Raw genomic sequence first — 23,175 nt, 5'->3', positions numbered from 1 at the left:
ACGTAACACTCGGCTCCAAAGTAAGCTGAGAAATGACAGTGAAGACGAAAGCAGTGTGTTGGCCCCACCATGTAATGAATTAACTAATATTCAAAGTAGTAATTTGGTAACTGTGCATAGGGAAATGGAGCGGGCGTCAAACAATGGCGTAGGCAGTGAAACAGGTAGTGAACAGGGAAGCATTATCGATCGATCGGTCGGCAACAGCTCGCCTCAGGAATCCGAAATGATAGGACACAATTTTGCAAATACTGTAGATTCAGGTTTTGCGTCCTCACCGTTTTCTCAAATGAGTCAAGACACATTTTCCGCTTGTCAAAATGTGAATGTTGCCGGTGCAAATTCACTGCCGAAAAGCACTGAGGAACATGTTTCAGACACCAGTGCATTGTTATTACAGTTAATGCAACAAATGGGACAAAGGCTACAAAAGTTAGACACAACGCTTGAACAAAATCAGAAACAAATGGGACAAAATCTTCAAAAGTTAGACACAATGGAACAATACCAGAGACAAACACAGCAAAAGTTAGACACAGTGGAACAAAATCTTAAAAAGTTAGACACAATGGAACAAAATCTTCAAAAGTTAGACACCACACTTGAACAAACACGTGAAGATTTAACTACTGAGCTACATAACATCGAATCGAAATGTCAAAAAATCTGTAATGACGTAAAAGCACAAATTTGTGAGCATTTCCAACCTATTTTTTCGCGTCATGAAAATGCATTACAGAATCACGAAGCAGCCATAAAAGAACTGCAAACTATTGTTCATGAAAATCATGAGACCTTGCAAGCTAAAATGGACTCAGATGCATCTACCGATTCGGTTACGCAACTTGCAAAAACTCAGGAAAACTTAAAGGACACAGTAGATACTCTGAAAATTGGTTCAGAAAGACACATGGAGGAAATTAGTTCATTATCAGAGAAAGTAACCGAACTTTGGGATCAGGTCACTAACTTATCTACGAAGGTAGATGATAATCTGAATGACACAAAACCAGTAGTCTTTAAAGACACAGAAGAGTGCGAACAAATTAGGAAATTCAAACAAAATCAGAATCAAATTAATACGCAACACCAAAGAGAAATCCGGGAAGTACAAGATCAGCTGACACAGGTAATACAAGAATTACGTATTTCAGAGGACACTCACGCTCCAACACGGGAAGAGGGACATAGAAATACGGAAAAGCCACAAAATAATAACACAGGGCATTTCGGTAATTATGAAAGAAATTAGCAAGGTACACCGAATTTTGAGATGGAACCGCCGAAACGACGTAACAATGACCGATATGCTACTCGCCGACACGATGATTTTGATTATAAGCTGTTCATTACTACACGTAAATTCAAAACGTTTAAGAATTCTGCCAACGACATTCATCCACAAGCGTGGCTCCATCAATTCTCTCATTGTTTTCCTCCCAACTGGTCATTGGAGCACAGGTTAGAATTTATGTGTGGCTACTTAGAGAATGAACCAGCTGTAAGAATGCGATCGGTCATTCACGATTGCCACAGTGAAGGAGAATTTTACCATGCCTTCCTCTCAGCATATTGGTCTCAAGCCACACAAGACCGGGTAAAACATAGCATCATGATGATGAAACACTTTGAACAATCTGAATTTTCCAGTCTTGTCAAATATTTTGAAGACATGTTGCACAAGAATCAGTACCTGTCAAACCCATACAGCCCCTCAGAACTCATCCGCATTTGCTTAATCAAATTACCTGAACATTTACGGCATATTATTTTGGCAGGACGTTGCAAAGACGACATTGAAGCTTTTCAGGGACTGTTACAAGAATTAGAAATTGACACAGACAGTCGAGGGATGCGAAAACAGGAAAACAATCACTACAGGTCACATCCGTCACAATTCCGTGACGACAGAACCGATAACTGGACGCGACAAGGCTATTCTCACCACACAAATCGTGACCAAAATAGACACCACCCGTATGACAACCATTGGCAGAGTAGTAATAATTACAGGGAAAGATCAGCTCTCCGCAGTAATGACAATCACAGAGACAATCAGAGAAACAGACAATATGGGAACCTAAATAATTATTATCAAGGGAGACAGAATAACTTTAGACGCAACGGTCCAGTGCGTAGTTACGACTCAGGGAGAAATTCTCCACCACGTGAACGACACGAAAGAAACTGTGTAAACTACCGACAAAACAACAGACCTGAATTCCATCAGAACTGGCGAGCTTTAAACAGAGCTGGGCCCTCTCGGCAAGGCGAATTTGTGGAAGTTAGGCCTCCTAATCCCAGTAACGACGCGCGCCAACAAAGAAACAGACAATAACTCGCACCGCAGGCAGCCACCTGCGCCTGCTGGCTCAGAGAAAAATAACATAGACGCTAACCTTGAGAAAATTTCCAGTATTCTTTACGGACGAATACCGCATGATAATTGCATTCAAGTTGAAACTCTGCGTACTGAGAAGAGCAAAGGTTTACACCACATTTCACATGTAAAACCATTTATTGACAGATAATCTGCTTTTTAACTTAGTCTTTGCAATTTTCACTTCACGCTACTTGTACAATTTGTCACACTGAGAAACTGTTAACATGCAACTATGTTTTAAAGCTAACTAACCATCCAGTCAAGAACATAGGTAACTTAGACAAGTAATTGCGAATGCATTGTTATTGCAAACAGACGACACAGTGTTGTTATTTATACATTCCTCCTTGTTAGTTGCACGATTACGTAACGAATATACGGCTTACATACTTAGAATATATACCAGCACTGCTAATGAAATTTTCATGCAACATTTTTGTTTGCTTGAGAGTGGATTCTGGATTTGAGGTGCTTTCTGTGAAATGCCAGATGACACAGTGGTTAGTTTATGTGACAGCTACACGATTTTATCACGACGCTGCTAATGCGTGACAATTTACAATGTTGCTTTTGCGGTGTATCTGTTTTATATCTGCACAGTTTTTTTCTGAATTCTTCTATAAAGTGAGACATGTTTTAGTGGTGACTTTTGTGCTATTGCTACAAGGAGACAGCCTTTTCCGTAGGACAACAATACGTTACAGCACAGTACTTTCCTCATCACGGCAATAAACGTAATAACTAAGTTATCTATACGCAAAGCATTTCACTTTTGTGTATCATGAGGTAAGTACATTGACTTCTGCAGAACTTAGCTTTCGGAGGACAATAACTACGACACTTCCCAGAGATTATCTTACAGCAAGACGCATATTTAGCGCTACAGGACACGTATTTGAGTGATTAATTTTGTACTTAAAACATTTATTTTTAAAGATTTTTGAATTACAAAGAAAGTTTTTCGTGATACATTTCATTCCATTGCTGTAATCTGTAACACCTGAGGGTATAATTACAATAATCCTCAGGGGGGTACACACCTACTTTGTGTATCATGTGTTTGGCAAGCACAAGGAGCCCTAGCTAATATGGTATTTGCTTATACAACTTTACACATCGGTACCATATTTCTCTAACACATAAATTACACAGCTATCTGAGCATTTAACTGAGAGAGACAAACCTTTTTACTACATCAGTGACACATGTTTACGCAATTACACAGTTGGGTAACTTCACACTTACGAAATTGTATTTTGTCTGTATTGTGTGAACAGTTCATATTTTTTGAGACCATTGTGATACTATGAGAGCTTTGAATGATGTATTTGGTATGGGATCATGATTTTTAAAGTACGTTCGAGGTAGATGACACTATTGACATGAGCAGAGAATTTTCTTTAGGTTTTGAAATTATTGCAGAAAGCTACGATGATTTTGAGATTTGACTGAGGTGTTATGATGTTATTTTTACGACGACGATGCGTATTATGCTGTTGAGGTATGTTTATGTCAATAAGATGATGCTACCATATATGAGGAATGTGATTACGTGTTTATATGTATATGAATAATGAATAGAAGTTAAGGACTCTTGACTTGTGAAAAAGGATGTTGGAAACCGAGAATCGTACTTTAAGAGTTATGAAATGTGCGTGTAAATGCGTGAATGTATCACAATGGCGGCGAAAATTTTTTTTGGACAATGTTATATTCATAGGATTTTGTTTCTACACATTTGCAACGTAAATTCTCGAACTGTGAAATGTTTATATGAGACTGTCTCTGTAGCGGAAAAATGTCGTAAATATTTCCATAAGAAAGTTAAGTGACCACCTGCACGTGCGTCGTCGGCACACATCTGTGTCAGACACCTGGAGAACAAGCCATTAGGGTGTGCCTTTCATCGCTAATGCGACACGCTCGTTACTTGAAAACATATGAGTTTTGTAATGCGTTGTGGGCACACAGCTGTGTCAAACACCTGGAGAACAAGCCATTAGGGTGTGCCTTTCATCGCTAATGCGACACCCTCGTTACTTGAAAACATATGATTACTCGCACTTTGTGCTAATTACTGAAATGCTTATGAATTGATGGGAAATATTCGTACATCTGCACACCTGATTATGACAAGTGTCTTTCTCCGAGAGTTGAGTGCTACTGACTTACGAAATGCCACATGACTATTGAATGATATTTTTATGCTTTGGTTTGCGTAATTGCTTATTTCATTTGATATCTGGTTTCCAGCTGTGTTGCAGCATTGCTTTGATAAAATAAAATGCATTTGCTAATGTGAACACTTTCTGTCAACAGATCTATGAAATAATTATTTTATGATCCACATTCTTTAAAAAAAAGGAGCACTTGGAAAGGAAAGAACAATAAGAAGGAACTAGTAACAGTAACACATAATTTTCTTTTCTAGTATATGGTAATATTTTTTTTACAATAAGTTGTTGTGGTGCACCACTTTAATTACATAAACATTAAGATGTGAATAGGCATTTCCCTTTTCTGCATTGTTGTTTTTACTGTAATTTTTTTTCTGCTTGAGCTATGTCATGTTTAGGTATAAGTTGCTGCTGTTTGCCAGGCATAGTGTTATTGAATTTGACTTTTGCTAATTTCTTAATGCTGCTTGCTTCGCAAATCTGCGTTTTTTTTCATTGCTGTTTATATTAACTGTTTTATGTGATGCTGCATTGCCTCGTCCCTTGGTGTATATATCTGAGCTCAGTAGATTTAAGTTAGCTTAAAAGGGGTAGACTATATAAGAAACTAACTATGATGACTTGGAAGAAATGCATTGAGAAGCTAACAGAAAATGGTCTGGCAAAAAAAAAAAAAAAAAAAAAAAAAAAAAAAAAAAAAGGGATACTGTACAGTGGAGAAAAACTATTTTTGACAGAGGATCTGAACAGAATACAGAAAGCAGGCTTAGATAGGACTTTTGGGAATAATGATGAACGAAGGGAGATCTCCATGCAAAATACTGCCAAAAAAAAAACCCTGTCCTTTCCTTTTGTGTTATCCCACTATGTGTTTGTGTACCCTTGTGTATTTGTTTTCTTCCTGTCTCTGTGTAGTTTCATAGAATTTTTTTCTTCTTTTAATATTAAGCTACATTCACTATGATGAGGAATACTGTTATCCTCAAATATACTTTGCATTAATAATATGGTATTTTCTTTGTAAAGATGCTTAGACATTATTTATTCTGTTTTGTTTTAATGCTCATGTGTGAAGTTGATGTTTCGAAAGTGATTCTGATCTTTTATTTTTGTACTCATGTCATAATTCCTGTAACACTGATGTATATGTTTATTTCTATTCTGTTGTAAAGCCTGTACTACAAATGTTATCTGTATTGTTATGTTTTTAATGATGTATTTTGTACCTTTGTAATTATATTCTTATGTTATAATATTGTAATTGACACCAGTTAATCATATTAAGTAACTTGTAAGTTCCATTTCACTGCACACGTTTCTGTTGGTCATACTATATGGACAATATGTGAGAAGTTGGGACTGTTAGTGTTTGCACGTGTGTTACTACTTCAGCAAGGGACTGGATAACAGCATTGCTGGTTCTAAGGACAACTCCAAAAAGTTTGTGAGTGCACAAGTGGTGGTTATGGACTTGCTATATTATCCGAAAGACTCTTCAATGGTGATTGTGCACCTGCACAGTCGCAACGGATGGCTGCTAGCCATCTCTACAAGGACTGCAGTGGGTCTGCACCTCTGGTGGCCCACCAATACCACAATCTCTACAAGGACTACAGTGGGTCTGCATCTCTGGTGGCCCACCAATACCACAATCTCTACCAGGACTACAGTGGGCCTGTCCACAATTTCTACAAGGACTACAGTGGGTCTGCATCTCTGGTGGCGCACCAATACTCTCTACCAGGACTGCAGTGGGTCTGCTCTGTGATGACCTACCTACCAATATTCGTCAGAACTTCGAATGACTCTGCTGTGGGTTTGCTCCATTGTGGCCCATTACCTGTCAGCATGTCAAGAGTCAGCACTGTCTTTCCGTTGGAAGGACACCACTACTTCTTCAAGACTGCATGGAAATCCACTACTTCTGTGTGCAATTTTTTTTACTAATGAGACTTTATGAAAAAAAACTGTAATTACTATTGTGATGAACAATCTGGACTGTCTTTATGGACTGAGAGAAAATTTTAGCTTTTGACCAACTTTGTATTAATCAGTGTGTGCATTTGATATCTTTGTGATTGTAATTATGAAAAATTTTTTCAAATCTGTATTGGCCAGTGCCCAACACCATTTGTAAAATTTTTTGTGGGGAGCATGGGGGCTATGTAAGTAGGCTGTTTAGATTTTTATATGGGTAATGCCACGTAGCGCTCTATATGAAAATCACTGGCTGTGCTGTGTGCAGTATGTGGGTAGTTTGCATTGTTGTCTGCCATTGTTGTCATGAACTGCTATAGCTGGATGTGAACAGCGCGTAGCGTTGCGCAGTTGGAGGTGAGCCGCCAGCAGTGGTGGATGTGGGGAGAGAGATGGCGGAGTTTTGTAATACTGGATGTCAATTATGAATATTAAGGTAAATACATTGTTTGTTCTCTATTAATATCTTTCATTTGCTAACTATCCCTATCAGTAGTTAGTGCCTTCTGTAGTTTGAATCTTTTATTTAGCTGGCAGTAGTGGCGCTCGCTGTATTGCAGTAGTTCCAGTAATGAAGATTTTTGTGAGGTAAGTTATTTGTGAAAGGTGTAGTGTAATGTTACTCAGGGCCATTCTTTTGCAGGGATTTTTGATAGTCAGATTGCGTTGCGCTAAAATTATTGTGTGTCAGGTTAAGCACAGTCGTGTATAATTTGTTCAAAGGGGACGTTTCACATTCTGCAGGATGGTCTTCAATGGTATATACGTTGTATACGAGTATGCTTACGCCGAAGCGAGTTGGTGTCAACTGAACGTCTCTTGCGTTTTGAAAGGGTGAATGTCTGATGGTAAATAAGCCTGCAGTTTGCGCATGCGCATGAGCATATGCTGGTTACAGGATGCATCCTGGTTCCATCTCTCTGCATTGCCGAAATCTGCTGAACAGAATTCTTGTACTTATTGCTCCGACACTCATCCATTATCATACGCTTCCACACCTCATGTAGTGAACTGTGGCTACTGTCCTACCTCGAATGTCTACGTGAAATGCAGTTATTGAAGGCTGCTCTGTCACAGACATCCATCTCTAAGATCGAACATATGGCAACGACGGTTCAGCAAAGACTGAATGTGCAGGAGAACGGTAATGGTAGTTCAGTGGAGGTAGCACAATTTGCTTTCTTCCCGCCAAAATCAACCATCTTTAATGACGTCATAGTGGCGCTCTCTGGTGGCAAGGGTAAGAACTAACACAGTAGGATTGCATACACACATGCATGATATAAATAATAACAAATAATAATAAATGATAATGGATGTTAATAAATGATAATCAATAATAATAATAATAATAAAGACAAGTACGATTGTTGCATGCATTATCGTGTTGGAAGTCAAACTTCCCGCCAGTTTTTCTTCTGGAGGCTTAGGTTAGTGGACTTAGCCCAAGTGGGCTATTTTCCCGCCAAAATTCAAACTTCCCGCCATTTTTTCTTGAGGTTAGGTTAGTGGACGTAGCACAATTGGCCTATTTCCCCGCCAAAATCCGCCATCTTGGATGACGTCATCGCCACCATCTTGAATAAATTTGGCAACAATTCAGAGTGGCCTGACACGAACCTTGCCCTACCACTGCTGACAGCGCCGAACATAAAATAATAGTATAGCTACGACGTGAAATAGATCAGTGTGAGAAAAACGCCTAAAAAGAAACAAATGCACACTGTTTTATCGAAAAAAGAACCGCGACCCTCATAAAACTAAACTGCAAATATTTTTCTCTCAGAATCCGAAAGCAGCCAAATCAATGACACTACGATCTGCCGCTGGACGTTTCTCTTGGAGGTGCAACAACCGTCTTTTTAAGACCATCGTAGACATAGCTACATTCGGTGCTTCTGCCGAAGAACACCGACGGTGTGAAGTTGTTTGCACCTGCCATATCCTATCTGAAGTACATGCGAAGCTCCTAGAGCTCGGATGCAAATATTCTGGAAGTGGCACATATATTCGCTTGCTCCTTAGGAAAAGCAACACCTCCGAGGTGAACAGGAACATTGTAACCGTTCCCGCAAAGCTCAGACGCCCACAAGTTGATCTTCATACTGCTCACCCAGACCAGCCTTGTTGTGTGTCTCCAACAGAGTCTCTGGAGACAGTCGCTTCAATACTCGGTCCAATTAACGTTACTGATTTGTCTCAGGATGATGAACCGCCTGTTCCCATTAGACTAACAATAGTAAACTAGCAGGCACTACTGCACACACACACACACACACACACACACACACACACAGAATACAAAGTTTCTCTGCCGGATCACGACTTCGTGACAGCTTCTCGACGTAAATGAATTCCAAGTGTGTACGTTATCTGTGAACTTAAGCCAAATGAGATGGGGTGCACTGAAGCTATTACAGTGAGTCGACGAACATCGCTGTCCACAATGTCAAGCGCTATTGATCTACGGCGAAATCGCACGCTGATCGTTTCATTAGGTTTTTACCTTGTGAGGCTTTTAAAGCATCTATGAATTACAGTCTGGGCAGAGTGAATCCTATTCTTATTATTTCATGCGATGATGGGCATGATGAAAATTCGCGCTGCCCTAAAGTGGTCGCGTACGCTGTGAATCACTTCAAAAAGAACGGCTTAGACAGAATATTCTTAGCGACCAATACTCCAGGGGGAAATTTCTTTAACAAAGTAGAAACGCGAATGGCTCCTTTGAGCTGAGATCCGACAGTCCTGATTTTTTTCTTAAGACCTTTGTGGATCGCATGTAAATGACAGAGGCAAAGCTGTGAATCCCAGGTTAGAGCTGGAGAACTTCCAGAAAGCAGGGCGAAATACGGAGCTCGACGAGCAAAAAGGCGTTGCTGAATACATGAAGCCAAAAGAAGAGCCAATCTGTAGTTCCCGACTTGTCCAATGAACAATGGTATGCAGACTGTATTAGAGGAAGACAGTGCTTATTGCGTGTTTTATACAGGGTATTCCAAGAAGCGGCGACAACGCTTAGATTGTTGTGCGGGAAGGCAAACCTGTCAGTTTTCAAGAAGGAACTCAAATCCGAAAACGCATGGATTAGGCGCCGGCGAGCGTCGAAGACTGAGAACGAACGGTTGTCACATTTTGTTCCGACTCGTTTTGTTGTCTGAATATGGAAGGTATGCAACCCTTTAGCATCTGTGTACTGCGAATGGCCCAGTAACATTCCTACACATGCGCTACATTCCTCCACACACCCCTTGACGAATCGTAACGCGGACCTTGTGTGGTCTGCCAGTGCAGTAACGTTGTTGACAGCACTGGGACATGTACCAATACATAGCTGCCGAAACAAACGGCATGGCGCTTGCATACGGCAAAGCGGATTGTAGTAGGAGAGCTGCTGCAAGGTTGTATGCGGGAAGTTTTCCGAACAGACGTGTCCAACATCGTTACACGTTCGCGGCCATCGGAAGATGCCCCAGAGAAGACAGAAAGTTGTACGTAGATATTTTCTGCCTGAGTTGTGTCCATTGTACAGTAAAGTAGTAGCACTTTGTGCATCAGACTTGCGGATACTACTCCAGTCTATTGTTTGCCTTCTGGTAGGTGCCGAAGCGTGATGCTGTCATCCATTCTCGGGCGAACATTGTAGTCGGAGGAGGACTTGCTGACAATGTTCGACGAGGACCAAGCCACCAGCATTCGACAGGTGTTACAGGCGCTGCACACAGCTGAAAGTGCCGTTTGTCGCGTTCTACATGAACACCGTCTCCATCCGTACCATCTGCAGAAAGTCCAGGCGTAAGGGAGGAGGATTATCCACGACAGATACAGTCTGGTACCAATGCATCCTCCGGCCACAGTTCCCGAGCTTGGTGCCATTCACGGACGAATGCACGATAACTAGTGACGGCATATTAAACTTGCACAAGATGTATGTTTGGCGGACGAAAATCCGCTTGCATAGGTGATTGAAAATGACCAACACGGGATCAGTATTAACATATGGACTCGGATAATTGGTGACTATCGCTGGGCCACATCTACTGCCAAACAGAGGAACAGGACTGAACTAACTCACATTTATTAGAGATGTTCCGCCTACCCTATTGGATGTACCGCCACTAAATATTCGAATGGACTTGTGGATGCAACACGACGGAGCTCCAGCGCACTTTGATGTCGAGATGCGGAATCAACACAACATTGCATATCATAATCGATGGATTGGAAGGCGTGGTCCATTTCCATTACCATCACGGTCGCCAGATCTGACACCTCTCTACTATTTTCTGTGGGGAAGTACGAAGATTGGTTTAAATGGCTCTGAGCACTATGGGACTTAACTTCTGAGGTCATCAGTCCCCCTAGAACTTAGAACTAATTAAACCTAACTAACCTAAGGATGTCACACACATCCACACCCGAGGGAGGATTCGAACCTGCGACCGTAGCGGTCGCGCGGTTTCAGACTGTAGCGCCTAGAACCGCTCGCCACTCCGGCCGGCGCAGTACGAAGAATATGGTGTACGGCACACCTGTGACGTCAGCGAAGGACCTTATTGCTCGAGTCAACGGAGCGATTGAAATACTTCAAAGTATTGACTCACGTGCGCGAGGCTCAGCATCGCCAATGTAGGCTCTGCATTGAGGTAGGAGGTACGCAGTTCCAAGCCCATTTGTAATGTAGACAGTTCGATGTGCAACTCAAGTTGTGTTTATTAACGTAATGACTTCACTGATCTCCAGCGCCCAAGCCTTCTCCTTCTTGAAAAGCGATCAGTGTGCCTTCCCGCACAACATACTAAGCGTTGTCGTTGTTTTTCTGAGACACCCTGTATATGCACTTCTTTGTAAAATGCCTATTAAATGCTCCACTAAAACTATAGAATTCATACTCAAATTTTAGTCCGTATCAGCAGGTGGTCAAGTATGAAAAGCGCGACTGCTCCACTGAGGAGTGCACCGCCTACTATGGTTCGCGTACGTTTCGTGCCTCCGCTTTACCAATCCTCCAACTGACCAGAGGACCGACTGTGCCCGAGCGTGGGGAACACGATGGGTAGTCGTTCGCACCGTTCCTTCTTCGGCAATCTCTCAGGGTATATGACAAACATGTGGGGTATACCCAAATGCCGCGTGATTACTACTGTCCGTCTCTTTTGATGAATGATCAAACTATACTCAATAGATGCTGCAAGACTTCTGGCATCTAAGGTAGTGACTTGGTAAATCCGGTAAAAAAGAAAAAAAAGTTTGTTTCGTGAACAGCTCACCTTACTTCTCGATCTAGTCTCCTTCGATCCTCCGGCCTTTTCATCCCATCGGAAAAAATAGGTTCTGTCAAATTTTGCAAAATACTCGTTGACTTCATTTGATGAAACTTTCTTCGCAGCAAGCCCAAGTTTCAAGTTAGGGTACAGGAAGAAGTCACTTTGGGCTACGTTTGGTGAATAGGTTGTTGAGGAACCAATTAAAAGCCCAATTCATTCACTTTCGCCATTGTCATCGCTAACGTGTGGGATAGTGCATTATCTGAACAAAGAGCGAGTTTTTGCATACTAGCCTTGGTATTTTTTGAACCAAAGCAAGTTTCAGACGATCCAACAATGAAACATAATAGGGTGCAGTTATGGTTCTGCCTTTTTCCAAGTAATCTAGTGGGAGTATTCCTTGGGAATCTCAAAAAACAGTAACCATCACCTTATCAACTTACAAAATGATCTTTGCCTTTTTCGGTGCACGTTCACCAGCCTTTGTCCATTGTTTTGACTGCTGTTTTGACTCTACTGTGTAATGATGGATCCAGTTTTCATCAACAGTCACACACAGGAGCAAAAAGTATTCCGAACTGCAATCAAACATCGCCAGACATAGTGCTGAAATGTGCCGGATGATCTTTTGGTCTACTGTGAGCAATCGCAGCACCCACCTTGCACACAGCTTCTTCATTGCCAATTCTCTGTGCAGGACATTATGTACTCGCTCAGCTGAGACGCCTGCAGTCTCGGCAATCTTACTAAGGTTTATTCTGCGATCTTGAATTATCATATCACGGCTTTTGTCAATGGTTTCCTTTGTGGTGACCTCAATATGACGGCCGGCGCGCTTCGTCTTCGGTGCTTGTCCGACCACGTTTAAATTCATTAGTCCTAAAGTCTTAGTCTTCAATGATTATGCAGAGTCCGAGTGAACTTCATCAAATTCTGTCTTGATTTGTGCGGTAGTCCAACCCTTCAAATGAAAACATTTAATAATAGCACGAAACTCGGTTCTCTTTATTTTAAATCGCAGTAGACACAAGACCAGCTCAGACAACTACCAACAATGTTGCTGTGAGCAGTGGACGTCAGACTGGAGTGGCTGCACGAAGAGGATGCAGATACGTCTAACGACTGTCTTCCTGTACTAAAAAAAACCACACAGATCTCATATGTCCAATCATTACAATAGAGGAAGCAAATGAATGCCCATGCAGTGAGTAAAGAAGTAGGGTTAGTTGGTGTCAAAGCCTACTTTGTATTTGCTTATTTGCGAAAATTATTGCAGGATATGTAGACAGCCATCTGGCAGCTTTTAAGACATTTCAGTGAATTAAATTCGTTGCAGTGCACCTTACACGTAGTTGTGATTTTCACTTATAATTTCACAGGATAAATGTCTATTTTAGGTATTTTTAGTGTTATGAAGCAAAATCATGAACATATCAATTATATATAATTCTTTGGGAGGGGGATCCCTCCACATCTCTCGAAATCTCACCAAAGGGAAGGGGTGGGGTCCAAATTAGAAAAAAAACCTCGCATAATTAATGGTCTTCCCCATACCTGAAGAAACTTGTGATCTGTCTTCCTCGCCGAATTGAGGCTATTACGAGGATTAGAGGCGGTTTTTGCGTGTTGTCTCTTGTGGGTGACTAAATTATTTGTCTGGTATGCCCATAATCCAAATAGACTCCAGTGTGCTATCGAGCAAGCGTGGGACACGCCACTCGAGTGAATAATTACTTACGTGGCAGCCGAGTTATTACAAGCAGGACCTTTTCTTTTCCTCTGGCTCTCTCAACATTATGCTGATCATACCCGTGGAATTACTTTCCATGGTTTTATCACGATCTTCATCATGTCAGAATAAGCTTTCTGATTATTTCTTGATTCAGCTTTAAGAGAAAAGCTGCCAAGTAGTTTCCACAGTGGTGGTAATACAGCATACCGCCTTTATGTAGAACGCTGTAGAACACTTACATTAAGAACATTTCGTTTCTGCGGAAGACAGATCGATATCACAATCACGTAACTTCTCCTGCTGCGCACTATCCTGGGGGCACACTCTCTCGCCTTTTCCATCAGCTCTCTCAGCCATCCTCTTTTGGTCCCCAATTAATAGTGTTGAAAGCAAGCCTCTCCGTCTGTTTGTTAACACATTTTCTGTTATTTTTTTCGATGATGTAAAAAAAAATTAGAGAGCTGTAGAGACCAAGTTAAATACACACACCAAAAAAGTTTTGCATCACCCCCGTTCCCAGAACTCCTGAAGATAGACGTTGACTGCAGATATTGTATCACAGACACAGTCCCTTTGACTGTTCAGAGATGTCACTAAACCCGTCCGAATATGTAAACAACCATGCATGAGCAGCGCCTATTAAACGGATCAGTTCTAGTCATCCCGCCAGGAAGGAAGTACACGGCTCGTGTTATCTGTAGTTCAACCATGACTAGACGGTCAATACCGCGATTCGATCGCGTCCGCATTGTCACTTTGTGCCAGGAAGGGCTCTCAACAAGGGAAGCGTCCAGGCGTCTCGGAGTGAACCAAAGCGATGTTGTTCGGACATGGAGGATATACAGAGAGACAGGAACTATCGATGACATGCCTCGCTCAAGCCGCCCAAGGGCTACTACTGCAGTGGATGACCGCTCCCTACGGATTATGGCTCGGAGGAACCCTGACAGCAACGCCACCATGTTGAATAATGCTTTTCGTGCAGCCACAAGACATTGTGTTACCACACAAACTGTGCGCAATAGGCTGCATGATGAGCAACTTCACTCCCGACGTCCATGGCGAGATCCCTCTTTGCAACCACGACACCATGCAGCGCGGTACAGATGGGCCCAACAACATGCCGAATGGACCGCCTGGGACTTGCATCACGTTCTCTTCACCGATGAGTGTCGCATATGCCTTCAACCAGACACTCGTCGGAGACGCGTTTGGAGGCAACCCGGTCTGGCTGAATACCTTAGACACACTGTCCAGCGAGTGCAACAAGGAGGAGGTTCCCTACTGTTTTCAGGTGGCATTATATGGGGCCGACGTACGCCGCTGATGGTTATAGAAGGCGCCGTAATGGCTGTACGATACCTGAATACCATCCTCCGACCGATAGTGCAACCATATCGGCAGCATATTGGCGAGGCATTCGTCTTCATGGACGACAAATCGAGTCCCAATCGTGCACGTCATGTGAATGACTTCCTTTAGGATAACGACATTGCTCGACTAGGGTCGCCAGCATATTCACCAGACATGAACCCTATCGAACATCCCTGGGGTAGATTTAAAAGGGTGGTTTATGGACGACGTGACCCACCAGCCACTCAGGGATGTACGCCGAATCGCCGTTGAGAAGTGGGACAATCTCAACCTACAGTGCCTTGATGAACTTGTGGATAGCATGCCACGAAGAATACAGGACGAGCTACTTGATATTAGAGGTACCGGTTTCTATAGCAATCTGGACCATCACCTCTGAAGGTCTCGCTGTATGGTGGTACAACGTGCAATGTGTGGTTTTCATGAGCAATAAGAAGGGCGGAAATGATGTTTATGGTGATCTCTGTTCCAATTTTCTTTACAGGTTCCGGAACTCTCGGAACCGAGGCAATGTAAAACTTTTTTTGATGTGTGTATTTACAGTTGTTTGCAGCCGTTCTTCTCGCAGATCATTGTGAAGACGTATCTGACTGTTAAATGTGTGCCGACAGCAGTTAATCTTCGCAAGCGCAACGGCAAACAGGAAATAATAATTACACATAATGGTGGCTGCTTAATTCTCTGAAAATGAAGAAGTGAACAAGGAAGGCCACTTATTACAAACTCTTAATATAAATGACATCTCTTTAAAGAAAACCATTACTGATGTTAAATTTCCTCCTCCTCTTGTGTGTCCTTCACTTTTTTTTGTCAGACAGTGTATAATAATACTCATGGCGCTGGGAAAATTGCGAAATACAGTGTGTCCCAAAAAGAATGACCCGATTTTAACTTTAATAATATTGAGACAGATGTCACTAGATAACTGAAACAGCGCTAGATGTAATCGGCATGGGCTAGAGTTTCAGAAAAAATCTGCAAGATATCGCTACGAAAGCTGACCTGGAGCGTGCAGCCAGTCTCGCGCAATATGGCGTCCGCGCAACAGAAACGGTATTGTGTTACTGAATTTAGTCGTACTCAATCAGTGGTCGCAATTCAGCGGGCGTTTCATATTCGATTTCATGCTAAACCATCATCACCAAAGAACATTCGACAGTGATATAAACAGTTTGAAGAAACAGGGTGCCTCTGTAAAGGCGAAAGTCCTGGCTGGCCACACGTTCCTGGACAAACAGTTGGAACAAATTCGACGAGCATTTGAGTGGAACCCCTGCAAGTCTACGCGTCGTGCTAGCCGAGAACTTGCGTTACCGCGCATGACATTGTGGCGTGTGTTAACGGCGTCATTTAGCCCTCAAACCATACCGATTAAAACTGGCGCAAGCTCTTCAAGATACCAACAAAGTGAAGCGAGTGGATTTTAGCAGTGCTATTCTAGAGGGCATGGAAGATGACACTTTTATGTCACGGTTGATATTCAGCGATGAGGCAACTTTTCATATTAGCGGTTAGATTCACAGTCACAATATGCGTATATGGGGGCTCGAAAATCCTCAAGAAACAATTGAACACGAACGTGATTCACCAAAAGTGAATGTTTTTTTGTGCTGTTTCGCAAAGCAAGGTTTGTGGACCCTACTTTTTTAAGGTAGAAATCGTAACAGGACAATCATATCTTGCAATGCTATGGAACAGGTTATTCCCACGACTTGACTCTGACAATTTCATCTCTCAGTAAGATGGGACACCACCCATTGCCACAACAACGTGCGCAGTTTCCTCAATGCCAACGTGTGTCAATGTTGGATAGGGCATACAGGACCACGAGACCAGGTTTTACCCTTTTGGCCTCCTAGGTCGCCTGACTTAAACCATGTGATTTCTTCCTGTGGTGATATGTTAAACAATGTGTTTACATTCCTCCCTTACCTCGTGACACTGATGAACTAAAAACCAGAATATCAGCTTCAGTGACGGAAGACACCTTAAGCTCAGTTTGGGATGAATTTGGCTATCAGCTAGATGTCGTCCGTGCAGCCAATGGAGGACATATTGAACATTTATGATGGATTTTTATAAACTTCTGTCTTTTCTGCGTAATTTAGTATGCAATTTGTTGGTGTTAAGCCCTTCTTTCTGATAAATAACTCTATTTAGGATCGGGTCATTCTTTTTGGGACACCCTGTATTTGTGTGTGGCTTGTAACAGACCATGATACTAAATGAGCACGTGGTTTCGGGAAAAGCAAATGTCGTTTTTGAAGAACAGTCACATAGATATACCAGGTTCCCTTACAACTTCCTCTATTAAAAAACCACTCATTTACAGAGTAAGCAGTTGTGCACTGTAGGTCATGGATTAACATTGAAAATCAAACTGTTTACAAAACAATAGATCACTTTACAGGATGCGTAAAAACGAACTGACTTTATACTAAATGAGAGGAGGGGGGGGGGGAATCGGACTGCATGGAAAGGTTAGGTTAGGCATACTCGTTGTCAATGTTTCTTTCGACCACGTCTGACCACTATAAGGGAGGATCGCTGTATTGTGTACCAAGGACAGTGTAGTCCCCTTGTAACCCCTTCATATCTGCGCCTGCCAAACAGCCTCCCTGCAATTTTCTGTGTACTCCTGCACCTGATCGGAGATTTACGCAGCCAGACTAAGGAATTACCTCCCCATTGCATAGGCTCCCATTAACATCACAAAACACAAACGGCTGCGTTAGGAGTGGTGCTGTGACCGGGAAGCTTGGGGTGCTGGTGATTTGTGTCACTCGGTGTTCAGTGATGAATCGTGATTCTGCACTACCCTGGATGACTATTGTTGGCGAGGATGGCTTCACTCTGGTGATAGGTCCCATCCTTTCAATGTGTTGGAGTGGTACAACACTGTTTTCTTAGCCTCGTCACGTAGTATGCCATCGGGTATGAGTTGAGGTCACAGCTGGTAGTCGCTGAGGCAACTCCCACGACACAATGGCACATCACAGACATCCTGCGTCCTCATGTGTTACCTCTCACGCCACAGGATCATGCTGTCATTTTTGAACAAGATTTTGCTTGTCAACACTGTCACAGATCTCTATGAACCGTGTGCGTTGTACTGAGGTATTCCTGTTACTGGAAATAGCCCCAGATCTGCACTCGATAGAACATTTGCAGGACCAGCTCGGGTGTCGCCATTGATGATATCCACGATATAAAAGTCAAGTTACAAACGTCGTGGGCGAGATTTCTTCAGCGGAAAATACAACGGCTTGATGGCACCCTTCTCAACTGGATCAGCGCTGCACCCCATCGACAGTGGGTGGACTGTCATGTTGACAAGTAGGTTCGTACTGCCAAGTTCTATGTAAATTTGACTCAGTACTGTGTTCCCTCAACTAATATCAAATAATGCCCCGTGAATTTTTATTACGTTTCTTCCCGTTCTTCTGTCTGCTTCGCTTTTTTTGGCGGACTTTGAGAAGATAAAAACGCTGTTACTAAAATGCTTTTGTGGCTTGGGAGCAGGATGGAGGGGCTTCAGGGCACTCGTGAATCCTACTCTCTCGCCACTTTTATTCGCTTCTGAATTACCATTACCGCGTTGTTGTTGTTATTATTGTGATCTTCAGTCCAAAGACTGGTTTGATGCAACGCTCCATGCGAATAACTACTGCAACCTACATCCTTCTGGATCTGCTTACTGTATTCATCTCTCGTTCTCCCTCTGCAATATTTAGCCTCCGCTTCCTTCATGTCCCTAAAATGTGCCTTATCAACTGATCCCTACTTCTAGTCAAGTTATGCCACAAACTTATTGTCTCCCCAGTTCTACCCAGTACCTCCTCATTAGTTACACGATACACCCATCTAATCTTGAGCATTCTTCTGTACCACCACATTTCAAAACCTTCTGTTCTCTTCTCGTCTAAACTGTTTGTCGTCCACGTTTCACTTCTATACATGGCTACACTCCAGACAAATACCATCAGAAAAGACTTACTAACACTTAAGTCTATATTTGATATTAACAAAATTCTCTTCCGCAGAAACACTTTTCTTCCCATTGCCAGTCTACGTTTTATATCCTCTCCACTTTGGCAATCATCAATTATTTTGCTGCCCAAATAGCAAAACTCATCTACTTTTTTAAGTGTCTCGTTCCCTAATTAATTCCCTCAGCATCACCCGATTTATCGGCTACATTCCATTAATCCTGTTTTACTTTTGTTGATGTTCATCTTATATCCTGCTTTCAAGACAATATCCATTCCGTTCAATTGCTCTTCCAAGTATTTTTCGTCTCTGACAGAATTACATTGCCATCAGCAAACCTCAAGGCTTTTATTTATTTTCCAGGAACTTTCATTCCTACTCCAAATTTTTCTTTTGTTTCCTTTACTGGTTGTTCAAAGTATAGATATAGTGACATTTAGGATAGGCTACTCCTTGTCTCACACCCTTCACAAGTATCGCTTTCCTTTCATCCCCTCGACTCTTGTAACTGCCGTCTGGGTTTTGTACAAGTTGTAAATAGCCTGTTGCTCTCTGTATTTTACCCCTGCCACCTTCAGAAATTTGTAGAGAATATTCCAGTCAACATTGTCAAACCTTATCTCTAATGGTATAAACATAGGTTTGCCTTTCCTTAACCTATCTTCTATGAGGAGTGGTAGAGTAAGTATTGCCTCACATGTTGCTAAATTTCTCTGGAATCCAGACTGGTTTTCCCCGAGGTCATCTTATATCAGTTTTTCCTTTCTTCTGTAAAGAATTCGTGTAATTATTTTGCAACCATGACTTATGAAACTGATAGTTCGGTAATTTTCACGCCGGTCAGCAACTGCTTTCTTTGGAACTGGAGTTCCCATATTATTCTTGAAATATAAGGTTATTTCGCCTGCTTATACATCTTGCACGCCACATGGAAGAGGCTATCCGTAATTCTGACAGAATGACGTCTACTCTAGGGACATTGTTTCGACTTAGGTCTTTCAGTGTTCTGTCAAATTCTTCTCGCAGTATCATATCTCCCATCTCATCTTTGCCTAAGTCCTCTTCCATTTCTAAAATATTGCCTTGAAGTTCATATTTTAATTGTTGACAACATTTCGCCTGCTTATACATCTTGCACGCCACATGGAAGAGGCTATCCGTAATTCTGACAGAATGACGTCTACTCTAGGGACATTGTTTCGACTTAGGTCTTTCAGTGTTCTGTCAAATTCTTCTCGCAGTATCATATCTCCCATCTCATCTTTGCCTAAGTCCTCTTCCATTTCTAAAATATTGCCTTGAAGTTCATATTTTAATTGTTGACAACATTTCGCCTGCTTATACATCTTGCACGCCACATGGAAGAGGCTATCCGTAATTCTGACAGAATGACGTCTACTCTAGGGACATTGTTTCGACTTAGGTCTTTCAGTGTTCTGTCAAATTCTTCTCGCAGTATCATATCTCCCATCTCATCTTTGCCTAAGTCCTCTTCCATTTCTAAAATATTGCCTTGAAGTTCATATTTTGATTGTTGACAACTTGTATATACTCCTTCCATCTTTCAGCTTTGCCTTCTTTGCATACGAGGAAAACACGGTGCCATAACCCGATTTCTCAGAAACTTCCCTCCGTGGAAGAGGAGTGAAAATAACTGAACAGGTGTGTCGGCTAACCCATAGATACTCGACCGTTTCTGAGAAAGCGGCAGTCAAAGTGTTCGATGTGATTTAGTTTTCTTTCGGCGTGCACTTATCTCAGGCGTGTGTGTGTGTGTGTGTGTGTGTGTGTGTGTGTGTTTGAGTGGGTGGGTGCTGTTCTTAGCATAAGTTAGTTTAATTAGTGTGTAAGTCTAGGGACCGATGACCTCAGCAGTTTGGTCCCTTAGGAATTCACACACATTTGATTGTGTTTTTTTGCTAGAAAAAAAATTTCCAAATTTTACCAGGTTACTGAATTTATTTTTTATTACGAGGTTTAGGTAATTTTCTGTTTCGAGCTTACATTAAATGGGAAACAAATTTTGTGAGGAGGTTAAATGAAAAAGAATTTCTGTAGAGAGGTTACACTAAATAAGAATCACATTAACCCAATAATTATTCATTACATTATTATACGTGGGGAGGTTACACTTGGCGACATCCGGCTAGGATCGTATTTCTTTGTGAACCTCTGAGAAGTAGTCATATATCTGCTCTTATTTACTTAAATGTAGTTTGCATCTGGCGCAACGCATTTACTAATTGGTCACTATTTCTTTTACAGATCATCGGCAATTTGTTGCTCTTTGTTGTAATTGTGTTTGTTCCATTTTTGCTTCGTCTTTGTTTCTTGTGCTTAATTTTGATTTGTGAAAAATGCCGCGAAAAACTGTTAACAGTACATCGCGATGTGCAATCAGTGAGATAGCCGATTCGAATAATTTGACCGATAAATACTAGCGACACTCAGTGTCTTAATGATAATCCTCCATTTACAGACATCAGTGCGTACTGACCACTAGTAATGATTTTGATCCTAATGATGAACAAACAAATTCAATGATGTCGACAGTAAATGTAACAATTGATGACGCGGCACGTTCTGTTACAATGAACGCTGCCCAGTTTGACACGCCTAATTTGCAAAATTTACGTAGTGAACAGATAAATTTTTCTCATGAAGATAAACAATGTAGTCAAAATACGTCAGATTTATTTGATTCCGAGGTAGTGACCAACAGTGCACATCCAATTGGCGAACCTTTTCAAGAATCAGAGAATGACCAAATGGTCACACAAAACGTGACAAATGCCGATACACCATCACACAGCACAAAAAATAGAATCGCTAATTTTGGCTTGGATCAAGTTATGGCGTTATTGCTACAAGTTACTGAATCGAATAAACAAATTAATGAAAGTCTTAAACAGTCGAATGATAAGCAAGACAACAATCACAAACAACTTAGTGAACAGATTGCAGGCGTTGCCGCGCAGTGTCATGATACTAAAGAACAATTACGTGAGGAGATTAAGGCTTGTGCCAGGAACAGTAGTGAAGAAATTAGATCTGTGGCAGAAGAATTAAATAATACACATGCAGCCACAATTAAAATACTTAGAGACGAAATTAGTGCAGTCGCTAAACAATGCTCTGAAAGCGCGACACAGTTACGCGACGAGTTTAAATTAATGTCAGCAGAACTTTCACACACACTGGACGTGAAAGTAGATACGAAATTTGACCAGCAGAACAGCCAATTTTGACGAACGGTTTAATCACCACCTACAAAACAGTGAAACGCGTTACCGTAAATTTATACAGGAACAGAATAAAGTAAAGCGACAAGTCATGGAAACAATTACTGCACAGTGACAGGAAGATAAGCGTAAATTGTTTACGAAAGCAAAAACATACGTAGACAACAATATTGCTACAGTATCAGAAGAAATCAAACAGTTATACACCGAATTGCATGATGAAATTTCCGATCTTAAAACAAAAACAGACACACACACATTAGAGTTTCAGACAGTGACCGACAGACTTGAACAATTAGAACTAATACAGGATCCCGATGCCATCAAAGCAAACGTTAAAAAATTGAACGAAACCACACGTAAAATACAAAAACAAATTAATGCTTGTGATAATAAAAACGATGATCAGGTAAAAGCACTGACTGAAAAATATGATGAATTGGCCAGTCGTGTTGATGTTATCGAAAGTAATGATGACACCAAATCAGACGATACGTCACCTGTTTCGTTTAATCAAACACCCGAATTTCAAAATTTACAACAGACGATCAGTGAGATAGGTTCGTCCAATAATATATTACGTAGAAAATTGTCAACTTTACAGCAAGAAGTGACAGAGATGAAAAATGTTTCAGCCTTTAACACATCACAGCATACGCCACTTTGCGAACATTTGTCACACTCACACAGCCAGTATAATTCAGGTAATTTACAGAGAGCACGTGAGTTAGATTCCGAACAGTCACAGACAAATAGATTCTCAATCAATCCTGAAACTGTTCAGACATACAGAGACGATAATTTTGATTACAAGCATTTTCTATCCGTGAGAAAATTTAAAGTATTTAAAAATTACAGAACACAGATTCACCCATTGGTTGGATACAACAATTTAGCTTTGCTTTTCCACCGACTTGGCCCGTAACACATAAACTTGAATTTATTTGCAGTTTTTTGGAAGGCGAACCGGCAACTCGTATGAGACCGATCGCGAGACAATGCTATTCGGTAGAAGAATTTCAGAATGCTTTTC

Source organism: Schistocerca cancellata, chromosome 1, assembly GCF_023864275.1.
Source record: "Schistocerca cancellata isolate TAMUIC-IGC-003103 chromosome 1, iqSchCanc2.1, whole genome shotgun sequence".
Classification (NCBI taxonomy): Eukaryota; Metazoa; Arthropoda; class Insecta; order Orthoptera; family Acrididae; genus Schistocerca; species Schistocerca cancellata.
This window is presented reverse-complemented; position numbering follows the sequence as displayed.